Source organism: Rutidosis leptorrhynchoides, chromosome 4 (genome assembly GCF_046630445.1).
Source record: "Rutidosis leptorrhynchoides isolate AG116_Rl617_1_P2 chromosome 4, CSIRO_AGI_Rlap_v1, whole genome shotgun sequence".
Taxonomy (NCBI): Eukaryota; Viridiplantae; Streptophyta; class Magnoliopsida; order Asterales; family Asteraceae; genus Rutidosis; species Rutidosis leptorrhynchoides.
Window position 1 is genome coordinate 641,462,855 of NC_092336.1, and position 13,162 is coordinate 641,476,016.

The following is a 13,162-nucleotide window of genomic DNA, read 5'->3' on the forward strand; positions in this document are numbered from 1 at the left end:
TTTCCTGACGAATATGAGTTTATAACTTGAGTTTTATCATCATTGAGTAATATGGATAAAAATAATTCGATTATTCGAAGAGTGCGAATGAAGCTATTCACAAAAGGATGAAATGAGAAACAAAGATTTGTTTTTAACTTTTGACGTAGTCAGGTTTGAATTTAGAAAATAAGGCGCGTCTTAACTTTTGACATTGCCTTGGTTGAATTCCGAAATTTAAGGGATTTAAAGAAAATCTTGAAGATCTATAAAATCTGATTCTTCGGGATTTATGGAAATTAAGATCTCTTTAATTAAATACGGTGATCTGCCCCGATTACTACGTCTGATATTTCCAGTATAAATTAAGCTCTTCCTTTCCATTATTCTCATCATTCTTATACTTTCTTTCTTAGTTCATACATCCAAAAGATTCTGAAAATGATTAATCCAGTTCTGATCCTTGTCCTCATCCTTACTATCGCAACAATCATTCTCCTTTTTCAACTTCCACCAGAGGAATCTGCTTTCTTCTACTTCGCCCTCGGGATTATAATGTTTTTAATTCTCCCGTGTCTTTATGTTGCGATAAACATTGATATACACGGTTTGTAATTTATGTGTTGTTATCGGACTTTATATTCTCCCTTATATTTCAAAGCTCTATGCTTTTGTTTTCTCTTCCCGACTTCAAGTCAAGCGAATAATGGTCCAGAATTTATAGATATAGAGTTTCGAATGATTATAATGTTCTAAGCATGAAGGAACGTGATAGCACGATTTGATTTTCAAATTTATCAACATCACGGAAGATAGAACCATCAAGAATACATTTTCTTGATTTGTTACGGAGTTAAGTAGGATGAAAGAGTTATGTAACATGGCACATGATGACGTTATGATCTGTGAATCATCACGTTTCATTTAGAAACTCAACATGACTTACTGTAATATAATCACGTTGATCAAGTGTCATTATATTATACTAACTCATGCATCAGTTCCCATCATTACTTCAATAACATTCATATTTTAAGCTTGAAAATTTACAGAATATAGAAACTAACAGTTTCTATATGATGTAATACTGATAGCACGAAAAGATTAATGATTTCAGATAAGAATAGTTATAAAAATATCTCCAGAAATATGGAGGATATTTATAATGAAAGGTACGATAATATCTCAGAATATCTAAGATCAGAGGATGATAGAAACTATTGTCTGCAAGGGTTTAGAGTAAGGAGCAAGTTATTCACTATAGACTTTAGCAGACATTGAATTATTTGGATTCTTTGAAGTCAAACTTATTCTTTGTGATTTATCCACGGCTTTCTTCATAGTTTCGCATAATCTGCTTTTCGGTACTATATTTTCTATTGAATGTTTCCAATATATTGATACACAGGAAGCACGAAGAGGTATATAATTTCGGACGAGAATATTTATGAAAATATCCTCAGAAATATCAAAGATATTGATGATGATATTTTGGAATTTCTAAGTTCGACGGTTGATGGAGAAAGATTTTCCGCAAGATTTTAACATGACTTCGGAGCAAGATATTCTCTAAAGATTTCAACGGATCCAGAATTACCTGAATCCTTTGAATATATGATTTGGTCCTTGTATTTGTCCTTGGTCTCCTTCATGGGTAACTCAATCTGTTTTTCAATACCCAATTTTCTATCGAGCGTTCCTAACACTCCTTTCTTTATCATCAAACTTTGGTCCGTTTAGACCATCTACCATTTTTCTGTTTCCTCTACATTTAATGCTATGATATCTGAATCATCGGTTATTAATTCGAGGTGGTTTCAGGAGAATTGTGTTTTTAGATGATTAAACGCTGATGGTAATATGATGGAATATGAAAGGTTACCTGGTAACAATAAAAGAGCACGCGTATATATAAACGTTATAATAAGGTTGTTTCGTACGAAAAGTCGAAGTTGACTTGTTGGAGCTGTGACAAAATTGGCTAATTTTGAAAAGGGATCGCAAAGTTGTTTTTGTTAATAAATGCCAAAGGATCTGACGCGGCTACGTGTTGAACTTTTACTCAATTGCCGAGAGTTTCTCAGGTGCATAACTATATGCATAAATCTTTCCTTCCGTAGATGAAGTGCGGTTGATTCATCCTATCGATTGAGGTGTTTTCAAGAATCATGAAAGGTTTGAACGCAGAATGTAATCGTGAAGATACAAATGAGGTTTAAGACGAAATCAAGTGGCAAACTTGAAGAATTGTTTAGTTTCATATGTTATATTCAATATTTTAATTCATTTTAATTGTCCAATGTTATTAGTCCACAGTCGATAGTCCACAGTTGACAGTGCAATCATTCATATATAGTTTAATATATAATATTTGAATTAATTAATACGTATCGTGACCCGTGTACATGTCTCAGACTCGATCACAACTCAAAGTATATATATTATTATAGAATCAACCTCAACCCTGTATAGAGAACTCGATCATTACTGCATATAGAGTGTCTATGGTGATTCCAAATAATATATATAGATGTGTCGATATGATATGTCAAAACCTTGTATACGTGTCCCGATATTTAAAGTGCGTAAAATAAATAACAGAAATTAAATGACGATAAATAAAGTGCGTAAAGTAAATAACATAAATTAAATGACAATAAATAAAATTGCGAGAATATAAATTGCGATAAAATAAATTGCGATAAATAAATTGCGATAAATAAAATGTAATACGGAATTAACAGTTAGCTAGGATTTTGTTAGCGTGGTTTCTTAATAAAATTTAATATTGTTAATTAGTCTGTTTCTAATCAATTTTTATTGTGTCCATTATTTCTTCATTATGCCACTTGTTGGATTCTGATAGGTCAAAATTCAAATATGAAATTGAATTTGAATGAAAATTGTTATTCTTTGGTGAACGGATAAGTATCCCGGTGGTTTTAAATAGGATAGTGAATAACTGTTGAATCAGATTCGAAGAATATACAGTTTAACTTATTAATGTGAAATTTAAATATTCCTCGGGTATTACCTACCCGTTAAAATATTTTTATTATTAACAGTTTGTACAAAAGAATTTTTAATTACAATCTTTATGAAAACATATATACATATATATTTTCTTTAGATGTAATCATGAATTTAATGAGTTAACATGATATTAAACTCATTTAGTTTTCAGTTGGAACTAGAATAAATAATCTCTAAAACATTAGAGATTACATAATCACCATGTCGAACGAAGATAACTGATGTAGAATGTCATGTAGAATGATGATTATACTCGAGGTATAGATTGAGATGTTGAGGCATGTGATATTGAAATTTGGGTTGTTGGTGGTACTGTTGGTGCCGGTGATTTGGATGAAGCTGGTACGTTTTGCACCATATTTTCCAAGACTACAACTTATGCGCGAAGTTCGTTAACTTCTTCTATTACACCGGGATGATTGTCGGTTCGGACGAGCGGATGAATGAGGTTTAGAATCTGAGATAGTATATGATCGTGATGAGATACTTTGGAAATGAGAGAGAAAATGGTGTCTCGAACAGGTTCGCCGGTAAACGTTTTAGGTTCATTGTCAAGAGGTGATTTTGGTTAGTGGAAATGATCGCCTTCTTCGCGTTTCCATTGATTAAGTCGACTACGAACCCATCTCCAATTCATTCAGAATAGATGATGGCAAATTGATCGATTCATTCCGGTTACTCTGCTTTCGGAGCTCGAGTGGAAATCCATATCGAGATAGCTGTCGGAATAACTATCGAAATAGCTATCGAAATCTGATGGACTCGAACTGGTTGAGGGATTCATCTCGTACGATTAGATGAAGGATTTTCGATAAGAAATAGATTATAGGATGTAGATTAGTACCCTGCAATACATAATTTACATATGCATATATAATACTAAAATCCCATAAGCTACGGAGGAATCTACGGAAGCTGTCAGGCAAAGGTAACAATAACAGATACGCTAAGATATGAATTTAACTATACACTGTCTATGCAATAAAGGCAGTAAGACGTGTCTTAGACTTTAAGGATGATAAGCAAATAATTTTTCGACACTAAATGATAAGCAAAACTTTTGACATGCAGACACGGTCGAAGTCCAGACTCATTAATGCATTCTAACGACTATCAGTTAGACTCACTAATGCAAGACCTGGTTCGCTAAGACCACCGCTCTGATACCAACTGTGAAGACCCGTCCTAATCCATCCGGACGAAGTCCATATCGATTATAAACGATTCACAACAGTTGATTACATCGCGAGGTACTAGACCTCTATATGATACATTTTACAAACATTGCATTCGTTTTTGAAAAGACAAACTTTCATTACATCGAAAGTTGACAGGCATGCATACCATTTCATAATATATCCAACTATAATTGACTTGATAATAATCTTGATGAACTCGACGACTCGAATGCAACGTCTTTTGAAATATGCCATGAATGACTCCAAGTAATATCTATAAAATGAGCAAATACACAGCGGAAGATTTCTTTCGTACCTGAGAATAAACATGCTTTAAAGTGTCAACCAAAAGGTTGGTGAGTTCATTAGTTTAACTTAAACAATCGTTTCCATCATTTTAATAGACCACAAGATTTCAGATTTCCATTTCTCATAAACATACGTCCCATGTATAGAGACAAAAATATCATTCATATGGATTGAACACCTGGTAACTGACATTAACAATATGCATATATAAGAATATCTCCATCATTCCGGGATCCTCCTTCGGACATGATATAAATTTCGAAGTACTAAAACATCCGGTACTTTGGATGGGGCTTGTTGGGCCCGATAGATCTATCTTTAGGATTCGCGTCAATTAGGGTGTCTGTTCCCTAATTCTTAGATTACCAGACTTAATAAAAAGGGGCATATTCGACTTCGATAATCCAACCATAGAATGTAGTTTCACGTACTTGTGTCAATTTCGTAAAACAGTTATAAAAGTTGCGCATGTATTCTCAGCCCAAAAATATAAAGGGTAAAAAGGCAAATGAAACTCACGATACTGTATTTTGTAGTAAAAATACATATGACGTCATTGAACAATGCAGGGTTGGCCTCGGATTTACGAACCTATATCAATTGTGTATATATTAATACGTATAATGTAAGTTACAAAATTTCATTTATTAATATGTATTATTTATATATTATAGTTTTGTAGAATTTATTCTAACCTTTATTTTAAAACGTATACTTATATTATATTTTATATATATATCGATTTTATGTATATATATCTATAATGATTTACGTTTATATAAATAGTGACATTAATATATTTATATACATATATTTGTGGTTAGTATTGTATTTATGAAATTTTATTAGTTTGTTATGTGAATTATTAATACAATCCTAGTATATACCATAAGTATATATATAGTGTACAAAAGATTTATTTGTTAAAATAATAATTTAGATAATAATGATTTACTAATAATAATAATAATTTTATTAATAATGATAATACTAATAGCAAAAAAAATGAAAATGATAACTGTTAATGATACTAATAATAATAACTCTAAAATAATATTAATACTAATACCATACTTATGTTAATAATAAGGGTTCTAATATTTATAAAATGATAAATGATAATCATAATAATACTAGTAAATATTAATGATGATACTGATAAATATGATATTATTAATTGTAAATGTACTGATGATACAATTATTTATAAACCGGTACAAATTCTAATATTGATGATAATAATATATTTTTATTTCCTTCATAATAATAATAATGATAATCATAATCATAATCCTAATGATGATAAAATACTAAAATGATAAGTTTATTACTAATAATAATATTATTAATACCTATCATAATAATAATAGTAATGTCTATAATACTTTCAAATATGATAACAAGTATGATACTAATAATAACAATAACAATAACAATCAAAACAATCACAATAATAATAATAATACTAATAATAATTAATATATAATAACAATAATAAAATTAGAAAAGAAAACTACCTCACATGAAAAGAGTTTCAAAAAAAAAAGAAACTACCGTCCTCTGGAATCGATCTCGTGACCACATGCTCACACGCAAACACTCTCGACCATCCCACCAATTCTGATTCTCTGTACTAATATCGAATTTAAATTTTATATATAAACTGTTTTTCTTCTATTCCTCTTCTTCTCCACAAGTCTCATGGATTCAACAAAACATCAATAACCAAAAAAAAAAAACAAAATCGGGGTTCCCTTTAAAGCTTCAAAACATTACAGAAAAAAAATAATTTGGGTTCTAAAATAAAAAAAAATACTAAAGGACTACTGCAGCGTCGGTTCTTGGAACAAAAAAAAAATTGATTTCGTAATAGATAACATTATAGATAATGTTTATAACACGAAATAGTTTTCTAAACATGTATAAAAACTACTGGAATCGTCAATTTGATCAGAAACATATACACGAACGCGAATTTGTCTCAAGAACAATTGTTGACTTTTTTTAAACTAAACTTTGACTTCAAAATTCAAGATCGATATAAAGATTTGAGAGTTGAGATTTTGCAGATAGATTCAAAGAAAGATTTCTAACCTTTCTGCATTTTTAGATTTTGAAACTTTATTCGAAATTGAATTAAGAGAAAAAAAAATTGGAGCGTGCAGAGAAGAAGAAAAAAAAATATCGCTGTGCTCTTTAATCCCATTGGATTTCCTTTTTATTTGATTTGCAATTATACATAATCATGTTGTAATAATAGAGATCGGTTGATAAAAAATGGAGAAAATGTCAACACAGGTTCACGAGTTGGGAGCAGGAAAGAAACAAAAAAATAATAATAATAGAGATAAAGGATACAGAGGTCACGCGTATAATATAGATCCCTACTGTTTTTTTTTTAATTAATAATAATAATATATAATAACAATACTATTAATATCTAATAATATTAATAAAATTAATAATAATGATAAATATAATATTAATGATAATAATAATTGTAAAAATGATAATAATAATAATAATACCATACTAATTATGATAATATTAATATTTTATCGATAATAATAATATTAGTAATAATAATCTAATATATACATCCAATTTCATCTTTATATGATATAAAGTGATATTATGAATACAAATATTGATATTTGACGATACAAATAACATTACTACAATAACTATATTTGTATTTAAATTTAATTTATTAATATCATCTATTATTATGTAATATTTAATAATTATGTAATATGTATTGTAACATATACTGAATATTATATATTTATGCATTTTAATATAAATATATTATAATATTTATTTACATACTAATTATATTATACTTATGTATGTAATTATGAAAAATATAAATGTTTTATATATGTAAGTATTATATATATTTATTAAAATAGTACATTATTTCATCATAGATATATTATAAATTTCTACATATACATAATATAATAATTATGTATAAAATCATATATATATAGTTATATTTATGTATATATGTATACTACCATATATATAAAATCATGTTTTAAATGTTGAGTAGATGATTAATTATGTATATTTTTACAATTAACTACAAAGTATAACATTGTACATTTAATATTTTGATAACGTTGGTAAAATATGTTTGAATCATTTATATACAATATACTATATATATTCAAAATGAAAATCTTTAGTTATTAAATGTTATCTTTTATAATAACAAAATTACTTAATAGTTCATTAATACTAATATAATTAGTTTTATATATAATTATTTATATTTACATTCTTAGTTACAATTAAAGGTTCGTGAATCGTCGGAAATAGTTAAAGGTCAAATGTTATCATGAAATAGTTCAAACATAATGAGACTCGGTTTAATAGACTTTGCTTATCGAGTCGAATCATATAAGATTATGTTTAAATTTGGTCGGAAATTCCCGGGTCATCACAACAACTATGGGAATAGTTGTGAGTTAAGACTAATGTGAATAAGTTGGTTGACTTTCATGAAGATGAAAGTAGAGCAAGGGAGTTGCAACCAAATTCACCTATGTTTATTGAAGAATAAACATTGGACATGACCCGCTTTCAAGATCACTTCATGGATCGATGTCATAAGTGATTCTTGAAAATGGTAATATCTTTATATTCTTAGACCGTAGATACATATTGGGTCTTAAGTGTGAGAATTGTTATACTTTGACATAGTTAAACATTGTTCTTTAGCTAGGCAATCATAAAAGCTATTGTTAAGTATAATATGAGACACATGAGAGACGTGTGTAGTCTAGACGGGATTTGTTCCACTCATCTGGATAAGAGATTGACATCTATGGGCCCCTCGATGATTTAAATTGATTAAGATGCGTGGCCACGCTCAAACTATATTGATGTATTCAATGGTGTTTGTTTTATCATTTTCAATCTTGATCGAGTAACATAATGTATGAGCTAAATATGAGATTGATTACTATCCATGTCTCATGCTCAACGAGATGTTAGTAACAAAGGGATAACTGATACCTTACCTATATATTGATTTGAAGAAGTAACTTAAGAATCAATGGATGCTCGGAATGACATTTTTCATGTGTTGTTAGGGGCAGTGGCATGTTGCTAGACGTTTACCACTGTCTGTGTTGACATATGTTGAATCTTGTGCAAGTGGGAGATTGTTGGTTATTAATGCCCAAGACACAACTTATGTCTATACTACTAATGACGTTTGAACCTAAAGGGTCACACACAATGAGCAAATAGATATCAATTACATATTTGAATACGATTCGAATATTACAACCTCATTATACATGTTGCGACATTATTATTTAATATAAATAATAATACTACAATTGTATGTGAATGCATACAAATATATAAACATGTATTTATGTAAGTAACAAGTATATTACTTACTTGTTTCCATATAGTTAACTAAATACAATAGTTTTGTCAAAATTGTTTGATGTAAATAAATGTATATTGTTAACTAGTTGGTAGGTCATACATTGATAAACTTTACAGTATATAATGTAAGAATACAAGTAAAGTGAAATGATGACAGATTACTTTCATGATAACTTGTTGCCTTTCATGATTAAAGTGAAATGATTATGCATTGCTTTTAATAATGACTTGTTTATGTGTTTCTTTAAATGTATGATCTTCATACGTACATTTTAGAAGGTTTTGAAAACCACATATTTGCAAGTATTATCTAAAATAGTTACTTACAATATATCTTAAGTTTTCTTTCATATTTGAAAGATTAATAAGAAAACAAGATAGGATTAAAACAAGAAATAAGAAAGGTTGTTTCTTATACTTGTTTTCAAGGGTTGTGAAGGACTAGCATCCGGTTGATATTGAAGTTTGCTTTCGTGTAGATTACCGATAGAGGGAGGCTATTTTGGCTCCTATATTCTTAGCATCCATAACTTCTCAAGTTCAAAGTCTTCAAAGGTTGTAGTCTTTAAACTCACTATTTATTATTTAGTTTTCTTAACAACATGCAATTGGATCCTTGGTGGGGAGTTTTGAAAGGTTTAAATAATTGTTGTACATGCTTCCGCTGCTAAATAGTTTTATGAATTTTAATACAAACTCCAACAAGTCCAATTAGATCCTCTTTGTACTAGGCAATCTTTCACAATTTCGTGAAAAACCTTTTAATTTAATTCCGTTTTTTGCCAAAAAAAAAAAAATTATATATTTTCAAGGTGATGATAAACAATCATTCTTTACAATATTATACATTACAACGGTATAAAACATGATTAATTATGTACGTAATAAAAATAGTTGTGTACATGTCACTTATATTCTACTTGGTGATACAGTTTTTCTAGCTGATAAAATTATTATACGTGGGAGCTTAAACGTGTCATCTTCAAAGATTTCTTATGTTTTAACTTTTAAGTATTAGGTAATGGTTTTGATTATTAATGATTTATTCACTAGTGAGAATTGTGTTTCCAGTAAGATTGTAAACGAGCCGAGCCGAGCCCGAGTTCGGCTAGGCTCGAGCTCGGCTCGTTTAAATTTCACAGAGCTCGAGCTTGAACTCGGCTCGGTTCGAGTCTAATAGTTTAAGATCGAGCTCGACTTGTTTGAATTTTTTTTTTTTTTTTTTTTTTTTTTTTTGGTAAAGGGGTATACCCGGTAAACATATTAATAGTGGATGATACACTGGAGAAAAAACCGGCAATAGGGACATGCCCCTAAGCCGAAACAACCAAAGAAACCAACAAACAACCAACCCGCTAATTTAAACAAAGTTACACGGGAACATAAAAAACAAGAAACATAATTATGGAACTTTCCAGTCAGCTTTCATCTCTTACACTTGCCTCGAGTTCTTCCATTTAATCAACATGATTTTGATCCTAACCGTGGAATAAATATCTTTAAACACTTGATCACACGATTTAGTCTTTTTATTAAACAGTCTAGCATTTCTCTCTCTCCAAATGCCATACACAGTAGATCCAAAAATCAGCTTTGCTGTAATTACCTCCGCCTTATTCATGGATGTGATCATACATAACACCTCCAGAACATCATGCCATGAGCCTACATCCAAATTCACGCGACAAAACTTTGTAGCAAACTTCCAAACCTGATAAGAAAAAGGACACGCGAAGAATTAGCTCGAGCTCGACTAGTTAGTTATATAATTTTTTTTCTTTATATTATTTATTTTTTTTGGTTTTCAAATTCATTGTTTTTGTAAACTTTTATTGACATATAATAAGATTTACTATTATCTTTCAACTATCACTAATATATAATTAATTTTTATATAACTATATAGTATGATTAAACGTAAGTCTAAGAACTACGTTTAACATTATTCATTTAATAAACCTATTAAAGTTGTACAAGGTTAAAAAAAAAAAAAAAAAAAAAAAAAAAAAAAACTTAAAGCTAAGTTGCGAAGTATAGTCAATGTGAATTTATATATTTTAAAATCCCTACCACTTGCCTGCTCCTTGTGTGTGCAATACTTAGTTACGTTAAAAATTAGAAACTGCCTTTAAATTGATGTGAATAAAAAAAGAGTTTATGTAATGATAGTTTTAAAAGCTATACTTAAAAAAAATAAGTGAAGTATTGAGAATTGTACATTGAAGTTAGTGAAGTTATTTGAGATAGTTTTTAACAAGGACTTTCCTTGTAAAAAAACTCATAAGGATCAAAAAACCATGAGCTGATTGAACAGAAGATTAAAGAAAAAAAAAATTAGAAACCGTTGTTAAATATAAATGCTGGGCCAGAGAGGCCTATTAACATACTTTTTGTTAGGTCTAATATATATGGATTAAAATGGGCTGGCCCAAATGGTTTGGTTTATTAAATGGAAGCGTGCTCGGTGTAAAAATGCACATGAGCTAAAACTACTACTATCACGATAGAGTAGCCCACCTCATATTCTAATACGGAGTATATTCTACTAATATTTTATCATTATCATGTATCATGTATTCATGTTAAACTAGAACTCTCTCTCTCTCTCTCTCTCTCTCTCCATTTTCGAGAGAAATACTATGATTTTATATTAATTATGGAATTTAATCCTTTTCACAACCTCATTATCGGTTTTGAACATTTATTATTAGACAATAGAGTTATAGTTTAGAGTTTATTATGTAAATATATCTTCTATACATAGAAGCCCCATGTAACACAAATAACACACAGAACAATACAGTTCAATATACAACATCTTTCTATCTCTGTTGTTATGGTATCAGGAGCTTTTCAGGCCTAAGTCCAGCAACAATTCCGGCAGCCACTATTCCGGCAACCACTACTCCGGCAACAATTCCAAAAAATATATATTATATATATTCAGGCAATTATGAAGATTCAAAGTATGCTCTGTGGTTGCAACCTTGTCTGAACCTCCACATCAGAATCAAATCTTCCACACACAAAAAAAAAAACAAAACAAAAAAAAAACACAAAAAAACCCAGAAACAAACCTTTAAAATTAAGCTTCGTTAGATAAAATCACAACACGCCTCTCACACCACTAGATTACTCTCAAAATTCCGTCCATACCCTGAAAATTAATTTGATTTTCGACCACCGGACGGCCGTCACGCGCCTCCACGCACTACCACCGGATTTTTTTTTCTGACTTGAAACTCTGTTTTTTCGGTGATTCAACTGTCACCACCACTTGTAATCACCTTCGGGAAAAATTCCGAGCAAAACTCACGTTTTTAATTTAAGTACCACCGCTCAGTTTCTAGAGAACCCACAACTCACAGTCGATCACGTCTTTTTTTTTTCCCGTTGCCAGAACCCACAGTCCAGAACCACTTTATATTCTATTCTATCTTATCATATTTATAACCCAATATTTCTTTCCTTTTAAAATTCTTTTTTTAATACTAATAATAAAAAAATAAAGGATCTGCTGGACCTTACACGTACGAGTATATAACTTTCTTTTTATTTATTTAGTTAAAAAAAATTATAGTTATATACAGTTTATAATATATTATTATTAAAGACTACAAAATGGCAATGATCAATGCTTTTACCGTTGTTGAGAAAATGTCTCACAATTCTCACAAGTTCGCTTTTAAATTATTCCCAACAAATTATGGCTTTTGGAAAACAATGATCGAGCCATTTCTAATAACAAATAATCTATATGGATATGTTGACGGAACTATCACATGTCCATTACCAGTTATTGAATCCGTTATTTAGTCATCAGACAAAGATGAATCCAAAGAAAAATGACCCAATCCCAACTATTCTATATGGGTATCTAATGATGCTCATGTACGAATGTTAATTATTTCCACTGTATCTGAAGCTTCCTTTTCACATGTACAAGGAATCACATCCAGAGATGTTTGGCTAGCATTTGAACGTGCTTATGCTCCTCATACATCTTCTAGGGAATACACCCTGAAAACACAACTCCTCAAAATTGAGATGAAAAGTGACGAATCTGCTTCAGCATACCTCACTCGAGCTAAGGAATATGCCGATGCACTTACAAATATTGGAGAACAAATCAAAGAAAAGGATCTAGTTATGCTGTTCATATCAGGTCTTCGTGAAGAATACAATGGTCTCAAATCCACGCTTCTTACTCGAAAGGAGGAAACTGCCTTTATTGAACTACATGGCCTTCTTTCTGA